The following is a 19,916-nucleotide window of genomic DNA, read 5'->3' as shown; positions in this document are numbered from 1 at the left end:
GGCTTTTGTACTGGGGGAGAGAAGGGCGTGTTTCATAGTTCTTAACTAATGTCTGTTCACTTGGGTGTGGCCACTGACTGGGCCTACATTTTACTATGAAACAATTATCTTGTTTAGGAGGCTACAATTAAATGTCTTCTTTTCACGAATAGTTTCATATTTAAACATTTAAATTGCACAACAATTCCATGTGAATCTGATAACTAGAATGTGTAGACTTTCCAAGATACAATTTATGTCGTCCTATCATCAGATATAATGTCCCAAAACATATTCTTTAAGTACCAACGGACACTTTCAACTGGTTGAGAAAGTGACATATTGTTCCATTCCCCAACCTTTTGACATTACCATACTTTCTCTGTGGTAACAAAGGGCTTTCCAAGAGTCCATTCTGTAGAGTGGAGGGAGAAGGTTTCGGTATTTATGGAGGTAGGGGTCATAAACCTCACCCAACAGGGCAACATCATGATAATTATTTACAAACAATTGACACAAACAAATAGTGGTCAGGAATTGGAATTATTCTGGTGTCGCCATTTAAGAATTATGCTCCCTATGTTCCTCACATGTAGGCAGGAACTTCAAACGTCATCAGGACGTAACAGTGGTCATTTTCCCTTCAACTGAAATCATCACACTTCAGTGTTTCTAACCACCCCCTTTAAACGCACACACTACCCAAACTAATGGACGTGACAGCAAGGCAGAATGGCACATTGCAAACTAGCATTGGGTACGTATTGACCAACATGGTATGTCCATTTGGTGAATGTAGATTGGTGGAGCAGATAAAGGAACATCATAGCAGTTGCCTCGAGGCAGGTGAACACTTTTCACTGGCCATAAACACTGTCCACTGACCTTTTGGCGATGCGGTGGCACAAACTTCCCTGCATGGGCCTTTGTTGAAGCAGGTAAGGGAGCATTCTCTCCCGAACGATGCACAGTGGACACTGGGGTTGTCTCTAGACCCCCCCAGTAGTAACAACGTCTGTGCCACACCCAGGAACATGCTGCGGTGCAGTCATTTTCTCTCCCAGCCCAGGGAAAGGGTCAAAGCACACCCTCTCCTCTCCAGGCTCTGAAGAGAGCTCGGTCATAATCAATTCAGTGTCAATCCATGTTGGGATGAAAACCTCACACACCCCATCATAGGGCAGAAACTACTGCAGAGCTCCCCATAGGAACAGCAGAGGAGCAGGAAGGAGACAGTTCAGCCTCCAACACGGCGTCCTCACTTGGGCCGACTGGTAAACTTGACCCCAACCTTATAAATCAAAATCAAATATTACAGGCGGAGGGGAATCCCGTTATTCACTTAGCCTACCACAGAGATGAGAAGTGTTTTCCCCACTTTTTATATACCTAACCACCACAGTGGCTTTTCCATAGCCCCCCTACAGGTTGGCGCTCTGTCCATGGTGCTGACACAGCGCGGCGAAGATACAGATTTTGCGCCAACCTGACATAAAACTAAAACTGAGAGGGCACAAGTGTTTTTTATTATTAACTGCAATGACCATAATCCATTGCGCGCCTTCTTGTCCGGTCTTTCTTTTACGCCTGCTATGTAAAAGAGACAGAAGAATGTGCAATCTAGAGGGATTGCAGTTGCTTCGCGAGGTATCTCTACCTGAAAATACATGATCTTAGTGATTGATAGTTGGTATTCAGCAGCCATAAAGGTATGCCTTATTTATTAAGAAGTACTAGACAGCACAGACAGCAGCTCTATAGAGATGAGATGGCCACAGGTGAGCTGTATATTCACAGGTGGGCTGTTTATTCACAGGTGAGCTGTTTATTCACAGGTGGGCTGTATATTCACAGGTGAGCTGTTTATTCGCAGGTGGGCTGTTTATTCACAGGTGGGCTGTTTATTCACAGGTGGGCTGTATATTCACAGGTGGGCTGTATATTCACATGTGGGCTGTATATTCACAGGTGGGCTGTATATTCACAGGTGAGCTGTATATTCACAGGTGGGCTGTATATTCACAGGTGGGCTGTTTATTCACAGGTGGGCTGAATATTCACAGGTGGGCTGTTTATTCACAGGTGAGCTGTATATTCACAGGTGGGCTGTTTATTCACAGGTGGGCTGTTTATTCACAGGTGGGCTGTTTATTCACAGGTGAGCTGTTTATTCACAGGTGGGCTGTATATTCACGGGTGGGCTGTTTATTCACGGGTGGGCTGTTTATTCACGGGTGGGCTGTATTTTCACTAAATGAAGCATTGGTGTCAATCTATGAGTCAATAGGTCTATCCCCCTGACTTGCCTAGGTAAATAAAGGGTAAATATAGATATATTTTTAAATATCCCCGCTCACAGTGTAAAACTGCGTTTTAGATGCTATGGTAGATCAGTGTTATGCTATTCAATGGGAACAGTGATTCCAAGCTGTGTTGGTTTATCATCCTTTGCCGACGGAACTGAACTACTCGCCTGAGAATGAAACACACACACACACCTCTCTGGGCCAGGAATCCTAATATCCAATAACACACACCACTTTCTCTTCACAAGATGAGAATGAGTCTTTATTGAATTGGGATAGATTACTCCCCACGTCCTTCCTCTCTTCCTCCTCTCCTCCTCCTCCTCACCATCCCTCACTTCCCTGGTGTTTGTTTAGGAGATGGAGACTGTCTCTCTGGTTCAGTTGGAGCCTGCTGCTGGTGTTATTACGTGCTCCACTAAGGCAGTTATTTATCTTATAACTTGTCCTTGTGGTAAAACTTATGTGGATAAAATAAAGCGCGAATTAAAATTACATATCGCGGAGCATCGTAGCACCATTAGGTACAAAAACTCGACTTACCCAGTTACGGCCCACTTTTTGGAAGCAAACCACTCGATTTAGTCTCTACGTTATATTGGCATCGGACATGTCACCCTCCCTAGGAGAGGAGGTGACCTCGTCTCTACGTTATATTGGCATCGAACATGTCACCCTCCCTAGGAGAGGAGGTGACCTCGTCTCTACGTTATATTGGCATCGAACATGTCACCCTCCCTAGGAGAGGAGGTGACCTCGTCTCTACGTTATATTGGCATCGAACATGTCACCCTCCCTAGGAGAGGAGGTGACCTCGTCTCTACGTTATATTGGCATTGAACATGTCACCCTCCCTAGGAGAGGAGGTGACCTCGTCTCTACGTTATATTGGTATTGAACATGTCACCCTCCCTAGGAGAGGGGAACCTCGTCTCTACGTTATATTGGCATCGAACATGTCACCCTCCCTAGGAGAGGAGGTGACCTCGTCTCTACGTTATATTGGCATCGAACATGTCACCCTCCCTAGGAGAGGAGGTGACCTCGTCTCTACGTTATATTGGCATCGAACATGTCACCCTCCCTAGGAGAGGAGAACCTCGTCTCTACGTTATATTGACATCGAACATGTCACCCTCCCTAGGAGAGGAGGTGACCTCGTCTCTACGTTATATTGACATTGAACATGTCACCCTCCCTAGGAGAGGAGGTGACCTCGTCTCTACGTTATATTGGCATCGAACATGTCACCCTCCCTAGGAGAGGAGAACCTCGTCTCTACGTTATATTGGCATCGAACATGTCACCCTCCCTAGGAGAGGGGAACCTCGTCTCTACGTTATATTGGCATCGAACATGTCACCCTCCCTAGGAGAGGCGAGGACCTCGCCTCTACGTTATATTGACATCGAACATGTCACCCTCCCTAGGAGAGGAGGTGACCTCGTCTCTACGTTATATTGGCATTGAACATGTCACCCTCCCTAGGAGAGGAGGTGACCTCGTCTCTACGTTATATTGGCATTGAACATGTCACCCTCCCTAGGAGAGGAGAGGACCTCGTCTCTACGTTATATTGGCATTGAACATGTCACCCTCCCTAGGAGAGGGGAACCTCGTCTCTACGTTATATTGGCATCGAACATGTCACCCTCCCTAGGAGAGGAGGTGACCTCGTCTCTACGTTATATTGGCATCGAACATGTCACCCTCCCTAGGAGAGGGGAACCTCGTCTCTACGTTATATTGGCATCGAACATGTCACCCTCCCTAGGAGAGGAGGTGACCTCGTCTCTACGTTATATTGGCATTGAACATGTCACCCTCCCTAGGAGAGGAGAACCTCGTCTCTACGTTATATTGGCATCGAACATGTCACCCTCCCTAGGAGAGGAGAAGACCTCGTCTCTACGTTATATTGGCATTGAACATGTCACCCTCCCTAGGAGAGGAGGTGACCTCGTCTCTACGTTATATTGGCATCGAACAAGTCACCCTCCCTAGGAGAGGGAGTGACGTCGACATTTATTGTTAAAACGAGAGGCTGCCTGGATCTTTTATTTAAAGACCCTTGCTCCCTTCGGTCTCAATGTAGACTTTGATCTGAAGCCATTCTTGTGATTATTGTGATTTTGCTATTGTAAATGTTTGTAGGCTTACGTAGCCAAATTGTATCTATGATCGTACGCTATCCATTTGTTTTTTGTATGCTGTTTAAATATATGAGAATTAACCAATGATATCAGGCCATACCCGGCCATGATTACAGACACCTGTGTGTCTTTTGACACTATATAAATGAGTCAACCTGCAGTGTTTGTCATTATACCCTGATGAAGACAGTTTTCTGTCGAAACGTTGGACATAAATATTTTTGCATCTGAGCTCCTAGTGTGTGCTGCTCTCCTTTATTTTTTAAGTGTTCTACTTCACTAGCCAGCACCTGGCCTAAATAGGTGTGCGTTTCTTTCGCCTCTAGAGCCTGCTGCTGTGCCAGACTGGAGAACAGTCACAATGTACCCATCAGCACATATGGCCATAGTCATTCTTATGCCAGAGAAACATGTGCAGCAGAGCTGTATATAGAGATGGCTCTGAACATGTGTCCCCGATGGTCATTCTGGACATGTCCATCTGTCTGTCTTGTGTAGTCAGCTGACCATGGGTGACATCCATGGTTTGTCTGTGGGTCATAGAATGTTTCCTATAGCGCTTGGTTCCAAAAGCAGCACTCTCACCAAATAATGATCATAACAGTGATTGATTGGTTGTGTCTGGTATGTTTTCTTACAAAGACAGGCAAGGCCTTTCACGTTTTCATGATTCTTATTTTTTTTTGTCAGAATTTTATTTTCCATCAAGACCAGATTTTGCATGTAAAAGGTATTACAACCACATTTTGTCCTGCATTTCCTTCCTGTTCTTTACAAGGTCCTTCTCTCCTACTGTGTGTGTTAGGTTTGTATGTGTCCTAAATGGCACCCTATTCCCTCAATGGTGCACTACTGTAGACCAGAGCCCTGGTCAAAAGGAGTGCACTACCAAGAGAATAGGGTGCTATTTGGAACGGGCTATTTGTCTGTGCATCCTCCATTTTCTTCTCTTTTGTGGTGTGGCTACTGTAGTCCCACCTTCACGTTTATCTAGTCAGCTACTGTAGTCCCACCTTCACGTTTATCTAGTCAGCTACTGTAGTCCCACCTTCACGTTTATCTAGTCAGCTACTGTAGTCCCACCTTCACGTTTATCTAGTCAGCTACTGTAGTCCCACCTTCACGTTTATCTAGTCAGCTACTGTAGTCCCACCTTCACGTTTATCTAGTCAGCTACTGTAGTCCCACCTTCACGTTTATCTAGTCAGCTACTGTAGTCCCACCTTCACGTTTATTTAGAAAAGGGAGAGCTAGAGGAGAAGCAGGTGGGTGCCTGGGTAATGCCTGACGCTCTACTCTGTTCTACTCTATTCTGTTCTACTCTGTTCTACTCTGCTCTGTTCTGTTCTGCTCTACTCTACTCTGTTCTGTTCTAGTCTACTCTGCTCTGTTCTGCTCTTTTCTGTTTTGTTCTACTGTACTCTCCTACTCTGTTCTGTTCTACTCTGTTCTACTCGACTCTGTTATGTGCTGTTCTGTTCTGTTCTACTCTACTCCGTTTCTACTCTATTCTGTTGTACTCTACTCTGTTCTGTTCTGTTCTTCTCTACTCTGTTCTGTTCTTCTCTACTCTGTTCGGTTCTACTCTACTCTGTTCTACTCTGTTCTGTTCTACTCTGTTCTACTCTGTTGTATGCTGTTCTGTTCTACTCTACTCTGTTCTACTCTGTTGTGTGCTGTTCTGTTCTACTCTACTCTGTTCTACTCTACTCTGTTCTACTCTACTTTGTTCTACTCTACTCTGTTGTGTGCTGTTCTGTTCTACTCTGTTCTGTTCTACTCTACTCTGTTCTACTCTGTTGTGTGCTGTTCTGTTCTACTCTGTTCTACTCTGTTCTACTCTGTTGTGTGATGTTCTACTCTACTCTGTTTTGTTCTACTCTACTCTGTTCTACTCTGTTGTGTGCTGTTCTACTCTACTCTGTACTACTCTACTCTGTTGTGTTCTGTTTTACTCTACTCTACTCTGTTCTACTCTACTCTGTTGTGTGCTGTTCTGTTCTACTCTACTCTGTTCTACTCTACTCTGTTCTATTCTACTCTGTTCTGTTCTACTCTGTTCTGTTCTACTCTACTCTGTTCTACTCTGTTCTGGTTTACTCTACTCTGTTGTGTGCTGTTCTACTCTGTTCTACTCTACTCTGTTCTGCTCTGTTCTACTCTGCTCTGTTCTACTCTGCTCTGTTGTGTGCTACTCTGGTGTGTGCTGTTCTGTTCTACTCTACTCCGTTTCTACTCTGTTCAAGTCTGTTCTGTTCTACTCTTTTCTACTAGAACTGAGTAGAACAGAACAGAGTAGAAAAGAGTATAGTAGAATACATATTTTACTCTGTTCTATTTGGCTCTGTTCTAGTCTGTTCTGTTCTACTCTACTCTCTTCTGTACTACTCTGTTCTACTCTGTTCTGTTATGTTCTACTCTGTTCTACTCTACTCTACTCTGTTCTGCTCTCTCTCCACTCCATCTGACAAACTGTTTCCTCTGTTTCCATAGCAACCCCAGTCCAATTACTGCCGCTGCACTACACTGGCTCCACTTTGGAAAAAGGGAGCCTCTTCTATGCGTGTGGGTGCGTGTGTGATTGCGTGTCCGTGTGCCTGCATGCTTGTGTGTGTCTATTTTGAAGAACGGTCATGTACGACAGCCCTCTGTCTCTTTATCCAAACGGCTGTGTGTGATGAGGGGCTTGCTACGACTCCCGACTAGAAAACCTCCAGCTCTGTGCATCCAGGCAGAGGGCTTCTGATGTACAGGCTCTCACTCAGTCTCCTCCTCCCCTCCCCTCCCCTCCCCTCCCCTCCCCTCCCCGTCTGTAAACCTGTCATCCCCACACACACACACAAACACATACACAAACACATCCCACACACAACACACACACACACACACACACACACACACACACACACACACACACACACACACACACACACACACACACACAGCCCATGTGATTCCTCAGCTGCCACCCTATTGGCTCATACGACCGTGGAATGCGCCCAATCAGGCTTAAACACTGAGATCAACATAAGCGGGGCTGCCTGGTGGTTCTCTCAGACTGGCAGTAGAGAGAGGAGGTAGATATCATCAAGCAAGCAGGCAGGAGGATGAGCATTGCCCTCCGTGACCACGATCGCCACAACGACGCGCCTCACGCCCGTGGCTAGATACCCAGCTAGCTCCGTTAAAATCTGTTAGCACAACTCTATCGTTTTACCAGGGGACCATCTGCTGCTTCTCTCTCCCCCCCCCCTCTATCTCTCTATCACCCTCTCCTTCACCCTCTCTCTTCCTCGCTGCATTCGTTAGCTGCTCCTCTCGTCTCAGTGCGTCCAAGGTTTTGCCGTCAGTCATTCTGGAGCGCAGCAGCTGCAGCCATGGAGTTAACAATTACATGTAAGTACAAGAAACTGGCTGATGTGCTTTTCCCACATCTAGAGAGGGAGGGAGGGAGAGGAGAGAGTGGGCTTTGGCTGCTGACTGCTGATTAGAATGGAGGGATGGAGAGAGGAGTGGAGGAGAGGTGGGGGTTTGTATTGTTGCCTGGCTGCAGAGAGGAGAGCAGAGAGGAGAGCAGAGCAGAGAGGAGAGCAGAGAGGAGAGCAGAGAGGAGAGGAGAGCAGAGAGGAGAGGAGAGCAGAGAGGAGAGGAGAGCAGAGAGGAGAGCAGAGAGGAGAGGAGAGCAGAGAGGAGAGCAGAGAGGAGAGGAGAGCAGAGAGGAGAGCAGAGAGGAGAGCAGAGAGGAGAGGAGAGCAGAGAGCAGAGAGGAGAGGAGAGGAGAGCAGAGAGCAGAGAGCAGAGAGCAGAGAGGAGAGGAGAGCAGAGAGGAGAGGAGAGCAGAGAGGAGTGGAGGAGAGGTGGGGGTTTGTATTGTTACCTGGCTGCAGAGAGGAGAGAGCGGAGAGGAGCGGAGAGGAGGAGAGCGGAGAGGAGAGGAGGAGAGCGGAGCGGAGAGGAGAAGAGGAGAGCGGAGAGGAGCAGAGAGGAGGAGAGCCGAGCAGAGAGTGGAGAGGAGAGTAGAGCAGAGAGTGGAGAGGAGAGCAGAGCATAGAGCAGAGAGTGGAGAGGAGAGCAGAGAGTGGAGAGGAGAGCAGAGCAGAGAGTGGAGAGGAGAGCAGAGCAGAGAGTGGAGAGGAGCAGAGCAGAGAGAAGAGCGGAGCAGAGAGAGGAGGAGAGCGGAGCAGGGAGAGGAGGAGAACGGAGCAGAGAGAGGAGGAGAGCGGAGCAGAGAGAGGAGGAGAGAGGAGGAGAGTGGAGCAGAGAGAGGAGGATAGTGGAGCAGAGAGAGGAGGAGAGTGGAGCAGAGAGAGGAGGAGAGCGGAGCAGAGAGAGGAGGAGAGCGGAGCAGAGAGAGGAGGAGAGCGGAGCAGAGAGCAGAGGAGGAGAGCGGAGAGGAGAGAGAAGCAGAGAGGAGGAGAGGAGAGAGAAGCAGAGAGGAAGAGCGGAGAGGAGGAAGGAGCAGAAGAGAGAGAAGGAGAGCAGAGAGGAGGAGAGCAATGCTCATAGTACAGATGGGGCAGGGCTGTGCTGGGTAGCCTGAGCCTGCCTGTGTGTGTGTGTGTTTGTGACTCTGTGAGGCATAATCAGGTTAGAGCAGCCCATCTCAGCCTTCTGATTAAAAGCTCCCAATCACAGATCCTACATCTGTCTCTCTGAAGCCGTCTTTCTGAACACAGATCCTACATCTGTCTCTCTGAAGCTGTCTTTCTGAACACAGATCCTACATCTGTCTCTCTGAAGCCGTCTTTCTGAACACAGATCCTACATCTGTCTCTCTGAAGCTGTCTTTCTGAACACAGATCCTACATCTGTCTCTCTGAAGCTGTCTATCTGAACACAGATCCTACATCTGTCTCTCTGAAGCCGTCTTTCTGAACACAGATCCTAAATATGTCTCTCTGAAACCGTCTTTCTGAACACAGATCCTAAATATGTCTCTCTGAAGCTGTCTTTCTGAACACAGATCCTACATCTGTCTCTCTGAGGCTGTCTTTCTGAACACAGATCCTACATCTGTCTCTCTGAAGCTGTCTTTCTGAACACAGATCCTACATCTGTCTCTCTGAAGCTGTCTTTCTGAACACAGATCCTAAATATGTCTCTCTGAAGCCGTCTTTCTGAATACAGATCCTAAATATGTCTCTCTGAAGCTGTCTTTCTGAACACAGATCCTACATCTGTCTCTCTGAAGCCGTCTTTCTGAATACAGATCCTACATCTGTCTCTCTGAAGCTGTCTTTCTGAACACAGATCCTACATCTGTCTCTCTGAAGCTGTCTTTCTGAACACAGAACCTACATCTGTCTCTCTGAAGCCGTCTTTCTGAACACAGATCCTAAATATGTCTCTCTGAAGCTGTCTTTCTGAACACAGATCCTAAATATGTCTCTCTGAAGCTGTCTTTCTGAACACAGATCCTACATCTGTCTCTCTGAAGCTGTCTTTCTGAACACAGATCCTACATCTGTCTCTCTGAAGCTGTCTTTCTGAACACAGATCCTACATCTGTCTCTCTGAAGCCGTCTTTCTGAATAGAGATCCTACATCTGTCTCTCTGAAGCTGTCTTTCTGAATACAGATCCTACATCTGTCTCTCTGAAGCTGTCTTTCTGAACACAGATCCTACATCTGTCTCTCTGAAGCCGTCTTTCTGAACACAGATCCTACATCTGTCTCTCTGAAGCCGTCTTTCTGAACACAGATCCTACATCTGTCTCTCTGAAGCCGTCTTTCTGAACACAGATCCTAAATATGTCTCTCTGAAGCCTTCTATCTGAACACAGATCCTAAATATGTCTCTCTGAAGCGGTTTTTCTGATCACAGATCCTAAATATGTCTCTCTGAAGCCGTCTTTCTGAATACAGATCCTAAATATGTCTCTCTGAAGCCGTCTTTCTGAAAACAGACACCACATAGGAAGTGGTGGCTATAGTACACATTGTTGTGAATAATATTTAGCATTATCTACCACACCTAGGTTCCTAGAAATAGAGGAATGGACTACTACTATCCATCATACCAGGCTCTGCTAACATTACAAATGTAATAATTATTTAATATTTAACAGTGTCATTGACAGATATATAAACCAATTAGATGATGATATTTTATTTTGTAACTATTTCCTATTTGGTAACTATTTCCTCCATTGTTGGGAAAGGGTTCGTAAGTAAGCATTTCACGGTAAAGTCTCCACCTGCTTTATTCGGTGCATGTTACAAATACAACTTGATTTGAGATGGTTACTGTAGCTATAGCTACCCCCCAGGATAATCTGCTTTGTCTGGAAGACTCCATTCACGTTTGGCCTTGTTGGATTATGCAAATAGAAATCCTCACAGGGCTGGATAATTACTGGTGCTGGGCTGCAGGCAAGCCTTCTCCTTGACCTATTGTCTCCCTGCTGCTGTGCTAGCATGTTAGGATGTGGCCTCTTGTGTCCACTGAGTATATTCTAATGGCGTTAAGTATACTACATGACTGAAGGTTTGTGGACACCTGCTTGTCCAACATCTCATTCCACAATCATGGGCATTAATATGGAGTTGGTCCCCTCCTTTGCTGCTGTAACAGCCTCCACTGTTCTGGGAAGGCTTTCCACTAGATGTTGGAACATTGCTGTGGGGACTTGCTTCCATTCAGCCACAAGAGCATTAGTGAGGTTGGGCACTGATGTTGGGTGATTAGGCCTGGCTCGCAATGAGAGTTCCAATTCATCCCAAAGGTGTTCGATGGGGTTGAGGTCAGGGCTCTGTGCAGGCCCCTCAAGTTCTTCAACAACGATCTCGACAAACCATTTCTGTATGGACCTTGCTTTGTGTACGGGGGCATTTTCATGCTGAAACAGGAAAGGGCCTTCTCCAAACTGTTGCCACAAATTTAGAAGCACAGAATTGTCTAGAATGTCGCTGTATGCTCTAGCGTTAAGATTTCCCTTCACTGGAACTAAGGGGCCTAGCCCGAACCATGAAAACAGCCCTTGACCATTAACAGCCCTCCTCCACCAAACTTTACACTTGGCACTATGCAGGTAGTGTTCTCCTGGCAAACCCAGATTCGTCCGTTGGACTGTTAGATGGTGAAGCGTGGTTCATCACTTCAGAGAACGCATTTCCACTGCTCCAGAGTCCAATGGCGGCAAGCTTTACACCAGTCCACCGTCGCTTGGCATTGCACATTGTAATCTTAGGCTTGTGTGCAGCTGCTCCTCCATGGAAACACATTTCATGAAGCTCCTGACGAACAGTTCTTGTGCTGACGTTGCTTCCAGAGGCAGTTTGGAACTCGGTAGTGAGGGTTGCAACCGAAGACAGACGCAATTTTAGCACTCGGCGGTCCTGTTCTGTGAGCTTGTGTGGCCTACCACATCGCGGCTGAGCCGTTGTTCTGAGACGTTTCCACCTGACAATAACAGCACTTACAGTTGACCGGGGAAGCTCTAGCAGGGCAGACATTTGACTGACTTGTTGGAAAGGTGGCATCCTATGACGGTGCCACGTTGAAATTCACTGAGCTCTTCAGTAAGGCCATTCTACTGCCAATGTTTGTCTATGGAGATTGCATGGTGGTGTGCTCGATTTTATACACCTGTCAGCAACGGGTGTGGCTGAAATAGCCGGATTGCCTAATTTTGAAGGAGCCACTTTTATTGTTCATATGGAGCTGGGCTCCATATCAACAATAGAGGGAGGTAGTTAAGCTTAGCCTAGGTGTCATCTCAGAGATGGATGTGGTGGACTGGAGGTAGCTGTAGTGGTGGTGAATGTATGTTTCTAGCTTTGAGAGTCAGCTAGCTAGAGCAGTGAGATAGAGCACAGCCCATCACCTCCCCATAAACCTTCAGTCCATCTCCTCGCCTCCAGCAGTCATTTCAGTCTGGTGTGTGTGTGTGTGTGTGTGTGTGTGTGTGTGTGTGTGTGTGTGTGTGTGTGTGTGTGTGTGTACTCTGCCTGACACTGACAGAATCTGCTCGTTATTGAACAAAAGTCACCTAACCTTCAGTCAGTCTCTCTTCCAGCACAGAGATCACCAGACATTCTCATTCCAGGCAGGTTTCCTCCCTCCTACATTCTCTTTTTCCATCCCTCCATCATTCTTTTTCTCACATAACGTATACACCCACTCTACTTCTCTCTACCTCTCTCTACCTTTACTTCCTCTGCTTCTCTCTACCTCTGCTTCTCTCTACCACTCTACCCCTCTCTACCACTCTCTACCTTTCTCTACCTTCTTAAATCTATACCCTCTTTCTCTTGCCCTTTCTCTCTTTTTATCCACCCCTTTACACCCCCTCTCTCTACCTCTCTCTGTTCCTGCCTTTTTTGTGATGTCAGACAAGCTATTTTTATCCCATCTGCCTGTTTGCCTTGCCTCCTTCCACCCTGACAAGGTTTCCCTATCCGGTGTGTGTGTGTGTGTGTGTGTGTGTGTGAAATATATATATATATATATATATATATATATATATATATATACAGTACCAGTCAAATGTTTTGTCACACCTACTCAGGGTTTTTCTTAATGTTTTACTATTTTCTACATTGTAGAATAATAGTGAAGACATCAAAACTATGAAATAACACATATGGAGTAAACAAAAAAGTATAAAACAAATCTGATTCTTCAAAGTAGCCACCCTTTAACAGCTTTGCACACTCTTGGCATTCTCTCAACCAGCTTCTCCTGGAATGCTTTACCAGTCTTGAAGGAGTTCCCACATATGCTGAGCACTTGTTGCCGGCTTTTCCTTCACTCTGTGGTCCAACTCATCCCAAACCATCTCAATTGGGTTGAGGTCGGGTGATTGTGGACGCCAGGTCATCTGATGCAGCACTCCATCACTCTCCTTCTTGATAAAATAGCCCTTACACAGCCTGGAGGTGTGTTGGGTCATTGTCCTGTTGAAAAACAAATGATAGTCCCACTAAGCGTAAACCAGATGGGATGGCGTATCACTGCAGAATGCTGTGGTAGCCATGCTGGTTAAGTGTGCCTTGAATTCTAAATGAATCACAGACAGCGTCACCAGCAAAGCACCATCACACCTCATCCTCCATGCTTCACGGTGGGAACCACACAGGCGGAGATCATCCGTTCACCTACTCTGTATCTCACAAAGGCACGGCGGTTACAACCAAACATCTCAAATTTGGTCTCATCAGACCAAAGGACAGATTTCCACTGGTCTAATGGTCATTTCTTGTGTTTCTTTTCCCAAACAATTCTCTTCTTCTTAATGGTGTCTTTAGTAGTGGTTTCTTTGCAGCAATTCGGCCATGAAGGCCTGATTCACACAGTCTTCTCTGAACAGTTGATGTTGAGATGTGTCTGTTACGTGAACTCTGTGAAGCATTTATGTGGGCTGCAATTTCTGAGGCTGGTAGCTCTAATAAACTTATCCTCTGCAGCAGAGGTATCTCTGGTCTTCCTTTCCTGTGGCGGTCCTCATGAGAGCCAGTTTCATCATAGCGCTTGATGGTTTTTGCGACTGCACTTGAAGAAACGTTCAAAGTTCTTGAACTTTTCCGTATTGACTGACCTTCATGTCTTAAAGTAATGATGGATTGTCATTTCTCTTTGCTTATTTGAGCTGTTCTTGCCATAATATGGAATTGATATTTTGCCTAATAGGGCTATCTTCTGGATACCATCACTACCTTGTCACAACACAACTGATTGGCTGAAACGCATTAAGAAGGAAAGAAATTCCACAACTTCTCTTTTAACAAGGCACACCTTTTAATTGAAATGCATTCCAGGTGACTACTGTACCTGGAGCTGGTTGAGAGAATGCCAAGCGTGTGCAAAGCTGTCATCAAGGCAAAGGGTGGCTACTTTGAAGAATCTCAAATCTTAAAATATATTTTGACTTGTTTAACACTTTTTTGGTTACTCCATGATTCCATATGTGTTATTCCATAGTTTGATATCTTCACTATTATTCTACAATGTAGAAAATAGTACAAATTAATAAAAACCCTTGAATGAGTAGGTGTGTCCAAACTTGACAGGTACTGTATGTGACAATAAAATATCCCCTCCACCCTCCTTTCAGATACGGGGAGAATGGAGTGATGGAGGCAAAAGAGGGAGGGGAGTGGGGGCATTGCTGTATACCGTGGCCCTAGGGGGCATCTCTCATCTCAGTTGGAGCAGGCAGTCTCCACACGCTGAGAAGGCCAACGCTCTGCACACAAATAATGGCTGGGAAAATCAACAGACATTTACATCAAGCAATCGGCAGCTAGCTATTTGAACAGGGACGCAGCCCAGGGATGTAGATGGATTTCCATGTAGATGTCAGGTTGTGGTAGGGTTTGGATGTGATGTCTGGTGGCACATAGCAGTATGACACAGGAGGACATTTAAATGGATGAAGTTTCTGATATAGATTGAATCAGAAGGCTGTGTTGTCTAACATGGGGAGAATCGAGAGTAGCTGTACATGTACAACATGGACTCATGAATGATTGAGTAGACATGGGCAGGGTGTGTGTCGTTATTGCCCTTAACGTGAATAGATATCTGCAACCAACACTGCTCTGCTTTAGGACTATAGGGCTGCGTCCCAAATTACACCCTATTCCCTACTTTGTGCTCTACTGTTGACCACAGCCAGATGAACCCTGTTCAACAGTAGTGCAATGAAATAGTGTGTCATTTGTGATGCGGGCTAGGACACCGATGAGCCCAGATGCTTTGTTACAAAGGGTCCTAAAAGCTGTGTGAAGGGTTATTTTCTTCACCCTGATGATGTGAATCTGTGTGTGTGAAAGATGTGTACTCTGTTTGGCACTGCTTTCTCTGTGTGTGTGTGTGTGTGTGTGTGTGTGTGTGTGTGTGTGTGTGTGTGTGTGTGTGTGTGTGTGTGTGTGTGTGTGTGTGTGTGTGTGTGTGTGTGTGTGTGTGTGTGTGTGTGTGTGTGTGTGTGTGTATTTTCTCCTTTCCAGTCTATCAGTCAGAGATGTGGTTTGTGTGTACTCTGTTTGATACTGAACAGTCACCTAACCTGAGGCCATGATGTTTCTCCTTAGTCAGTATCTGGTGTGGCCACCAGCTGCATTAAGTACTGCAGTGCATCTCCTCCTCATGGACTGCACCAGATTTGCCAGTTCTTGCTGTGAGATGTTACCCCACTCTTCTACCAGGACACCTGCAAGTTCCCAGACATTTCTGGGGGGAATGGCCCTAGCCCTCACCCTCCGATCCAACAGGTCCCAGATGTGCTCAATGGGATTGAGATCCGGGCTCTTCGCTGGCCATGGCAGAACACTGACATTCCTGTCTTGTAGGAAATCTCGCACAGAAGGAGCAGTATGGCTGGTGGCATTGTCATGCTGGAGGGTCATGTCAGGATGAGCCTGCAGGAAGGGTACCACATGAGGGAGGAGGATGTCTTCCCTGTAACCCACGGCGTTGAGATTGCCTGCAATGACAACAAGCTCAGTGTGACACACCGCCCCAGACCATGACGGACCCGCCACCTCCAAATCGATCCTGCTCCAGCGTACAGGCCTCGGTGTAACGCTCATTCCTTCAACGATAAACACGAATCTGACCACAAAACCACGACTCGTCAGTGAAGAGCACTTTTTGCCAGTCCTGTCTGGTCCAGCGATGGTGGGTTTGTGCCCATAGGCAACGTTGTTGCCGGTGATGTCTGGTGAGGACCTGCCTTACAACAGGCCTACAAGCCCTCAGTCCAGCGTCTCTCAGCCTATTGCGGACAGTCTGAGCACTGATGGAGGGATTGTGCGTTCCTGGTGTAACTCGGGCAGTTGTTGTTGCCATCCTGTACCTGTCCCGCAGGTGTGATGTTTGGATGTACCGATCCTGTGCGGGTGTTGTTACTCGTGGTCTGCCACTGCGAGGACGATCAGCTGTCCGTCCTGTCTCCCTGTAGTGCTGTCTTAGGCGTCTCGCAGTACGGACATTGCAATTTATTGGCCTGGCCACATCTGCAGTCCTCATGCCTCCTTGCAGCATGCCTAAGGCAAGTTCACGCAGATGAGCAGGGACCCTGGGCATCTTTCTTTTGGTGTTTTTCAGAATCAGTATAAAGGCCTCTTCAGTGTCCTAAGTTTTCATAACTGTGACCTTAATTGCCTACCATCTGTAAGCTGTTAGTGTCTTAACGACCGTTCCACAGGTGCATGTTCATTAATTGTTTATGGTTCATTGAACAAGCATGGGAAACAGTGTTTAAACCCTTTACAATGAAGATCTGTGAAGTTATTTGGAATTTACGAATTATCTTTGAAAGACAGGGTCCTGGAAAAGGGACGTTTCTTTTTTAGCTGAGTTATAAATAAATATTTATTTATATATTTTATTTAACCTTTATTTAACTAGGCAAGTCAGTTCAGAACAAATTCTTATTTAAATGACGGCCTACACCGGCCAAACCCGGACGGCGCTGAGCTAATTGTGCGCCGCCCAATGGGACTCCCAATCACAGCCGGTTGTGATACAGCCTGGATTCGAACCAGGGTGTCTGTAGTGACACCTCTAGCATTGAGATGCAGTGCCTTAGACCGCTGCACCACTCAGGAGCCCCAGAGCTATTGACCAGAGCCCGTTAAAAGTAGTGCACTATATAGGCAATAGGGTGCCATTTGTGATGCAAACAAAGGGATGACATGAGGGAGTTACAGTGCCTTGCGAAAGTATTCAGCCCCCTTGAACTTTTCAACCTTTTGCCACATTTCAGGCTTCAAACATAAAGATATAAAACTGTAATTATGAAGTGGAACGAAATTTATTGGATATTTCAAACTTTTTTAACAAATAAAAAACAGAAAAATTGGCCGTGCAAAATTATTCAGCCCCCTTAAGTTAATACTTTGTAGCGCCACCTTTTGCTGCGATTACAGCTGTAAGTCGCTTGGGGTATGTCTCTATCAGTTTTGCACATCGAGAGACTGACATTTTTGCCCATTCTTCCTTGCAAAACAGCTCGAGCTCAGTGAGGTTGGATGGAGAGCGTTTGTGAACAGCAGTTTTCAGTTCTTTCCACAGATTCTCGATTGGATTCAGGTCTGGACTTTGACTTGGCCATTCTAACACCTGGATATGTTTATTTGTGAACCATTCCATTGTAGATTTTGCTTTATGTTTTGGATCATTGTCTTGTTGGAAGACAAATCTCCGTCCCAGTCTCAGGTCATTTGCAGACTCCATCAGGTTTTCTTCCAGAATGGTCCTGTATTTGGCTCCATCCATCTTCCCATCAATTTTAACCATCTTCCCTGCCCCTGCTGAAGAAAAGCAGGCCCAAACCATGATGCTGCCACCACCATGTTTGACAGTGGGGATGGTGTGTTCAGGGTGATGAGCTGTGTTGCTTTTACGCCAAACATAACGTTTTGCATTGTTGCCAAAAAGTTCGATTTTGGTTTCATCTGACCAGAGCACCTTCTTCCACATGTTTGGTGTGTCTCCCAGGTGGCTAGTGGCAAACTTTAAACGACACTTTTTATGGATATCTTTAAGAAATGGCTTTCTTCTTGCCACTCTTCCATAAAGGCCAGATTTGTGCAGTATACGACTGATTGTTGTCCTATGGACAGAGTCTCCCACCTCAGCTGTAGATCTCTGCAGTTCATCCAGAGTGATCATGGGCCTCTTGGCTGCATCTCTGATCAGTCTTCTCCTTGTATGAGCTGAAAGTTTAGAGGGACGGCCGGGTCTTCGTAGATTTGCAGTGGTCTGATACTCCTTCCATTTCAATATTATCGCTTGCACTGAAAATAAAGGGGCTGAATAATTTTGCACGCCCAATTTTTCAGTTTTTTATTTGTTAAAAAAGTTTGAAATATCCAATAAATTTCGTTCCACTTCATGATTGTGTCCCACTTGTTGTTGATTCTTCACAAAAAATTACAGTTTTATATCTTTATGTTTGAAGCCTGAAATGTGGCAAAAGGTCGAAAAGTTCAAGGGGGCCGAATACTTTCGCAAGGCACTGTATGTAAAGCATTCTAGCTCACCATAATTAGCCTCTTACAGTAATTTTACATCAAGCAGAAAACGTTCTGACTGTTTAATTGTTTATTTTATTAAGGAGCCCAAATGCAATGACAACATTGACACATTGTCCCATGCATTGCACCGTCACCTTAGCTCGCGATAACTGTGATTTTTTTCAAAACTTTGTGTGTGTGAAACAGATGGTATGCTATAGTACATGATCTGTTCTGTTGCCACGATCAGCTGATTCTTGATGAATACCTTTTTTGACAGTTTCTCTTTAAGAATGTTTTCTCTGCATGGACACCTTCCCTTTAAGAATGTTTTCTCTGCATGGACACCTTCCCTTTAAGAATGTTTCTCTGCATGGACACCTTCCCTTTAAAAATGTTTTCTCTGCATGGACACCTTCCCTTTAGAAACGTTTTCTCTGCATGGACACCCTCCCTTTAAAAATGTTTTCTCTGCATGGACACCTTCCCTTTAGAAATGTTTTCTCTGCATGGACACCTTCCCTTTAAAAATGTTTCCTCTGCATGGACACCTTCCCTTTAAAAATGTTTTCTCTGCATGGACACCCTCCCTTTAGAAATGTTTTCTCTGCATGGACACCCTCCCTTTAAAAATGTTTCCTCTGCATGGACACCTTCCCTTTAAAAATGTTTTCTCTGCATGGACACCCTCCCTTTAAAAATGTTTTCTCTGCATGGACACCCTCCCTTTAAAAATGTTTTCTCTGCATGGATACCCTCCCTATAAAACAATCTCTGCATGGACTCCCTCCCTTTAAAAATGCCAACATCATGCAGCAGCAATAAACAGAACCTCGCTGAAGCGTAAGGAATGATCTCTCTGGAGAGCCACACACACACACACACACACACACACACACACACACACACACACACACACACACACACACACACACACACACACACAGAAACACACACACACAGAAACACACACAGACACACACACAGATGCCAGGATGCATTGACATATATGCTTGCTCCTAGCAGAGAGACTCTCTCTAACAGGTCTCTAGGGGACAAAGAGAGAGAGGGAAAGGCCAGGCCTGTAACACTGCTGCACTGAGAAAGATTCACAAGCCTTTACACTGAAAGAACCAGAAATGCCATCGGAGCCTGTTTTCATAGTGTCTCACAGTAGGAGTGCTGATCTAGGATCAGTTTAGCCTTTTAGATTATAATGAATAAGATCAAATAGACAGGAGGTACCTGATTCTAGATCAGCTCTCCTACTCTGAGACGCTTTAAGAATACTGGCCCAGTACTTTATCTTGTGTTAGAACAGTGAGGTTGGATCAGGAATAATGTAGGGGGAAATAATTGAAAGTGCACTCGTGCAGTGACTTACCTACAACATGTAAAGTATATGCCAGTGCCACAACTCATTCTATTCATCAGCATTTCAGAGCTTTCCCGGTACAAAGAAAAAACATGCCTTTTTATGTCTCTCTATCTCGTTCTCTAGTTCTCTCTCTCTCGT

General features: G+C 45.7%; 1 protein-coding gene across 6 annotated transcripts in view; it reads left to right on the top strand.

Annotated features, from left to right (window-relative positions):
• elmo1 (engulfment and cell motility 1 (ced-12 homolog, C. elegans)) overlaps positions 1-19,916 on the top strand; it is a 180,025-nt gene that overhangs the window by 127,487 nt on the left and 32,622 nt on the right. Inside the window, exon 1 of one of the 6 annotated variants that reach the window (XM_014178480.2) lies at positions 7,481-7,834. The gene's annotated coding sequence lies outside the window, so the exon portion shown is untranslated. 6 annotated transcript variants of the gene reach the window in all.

The sequence above is a fragment of the Salmo salar genome, chromosome ssa27, assembly GCF_905237065.1.
Source record: "Salmo salar chromosome ssa27, Ssal_v3.1, whole genome shotgun sequence".
NCBI lineage: Eukaryota > Metazoa > Chordata > Actinopteri > Salmoniformes > Salmonidae > Salmo > Salmo salar.
This window is presented reverse-complemented; position numbering and strand designations above follow the sequence as displayed.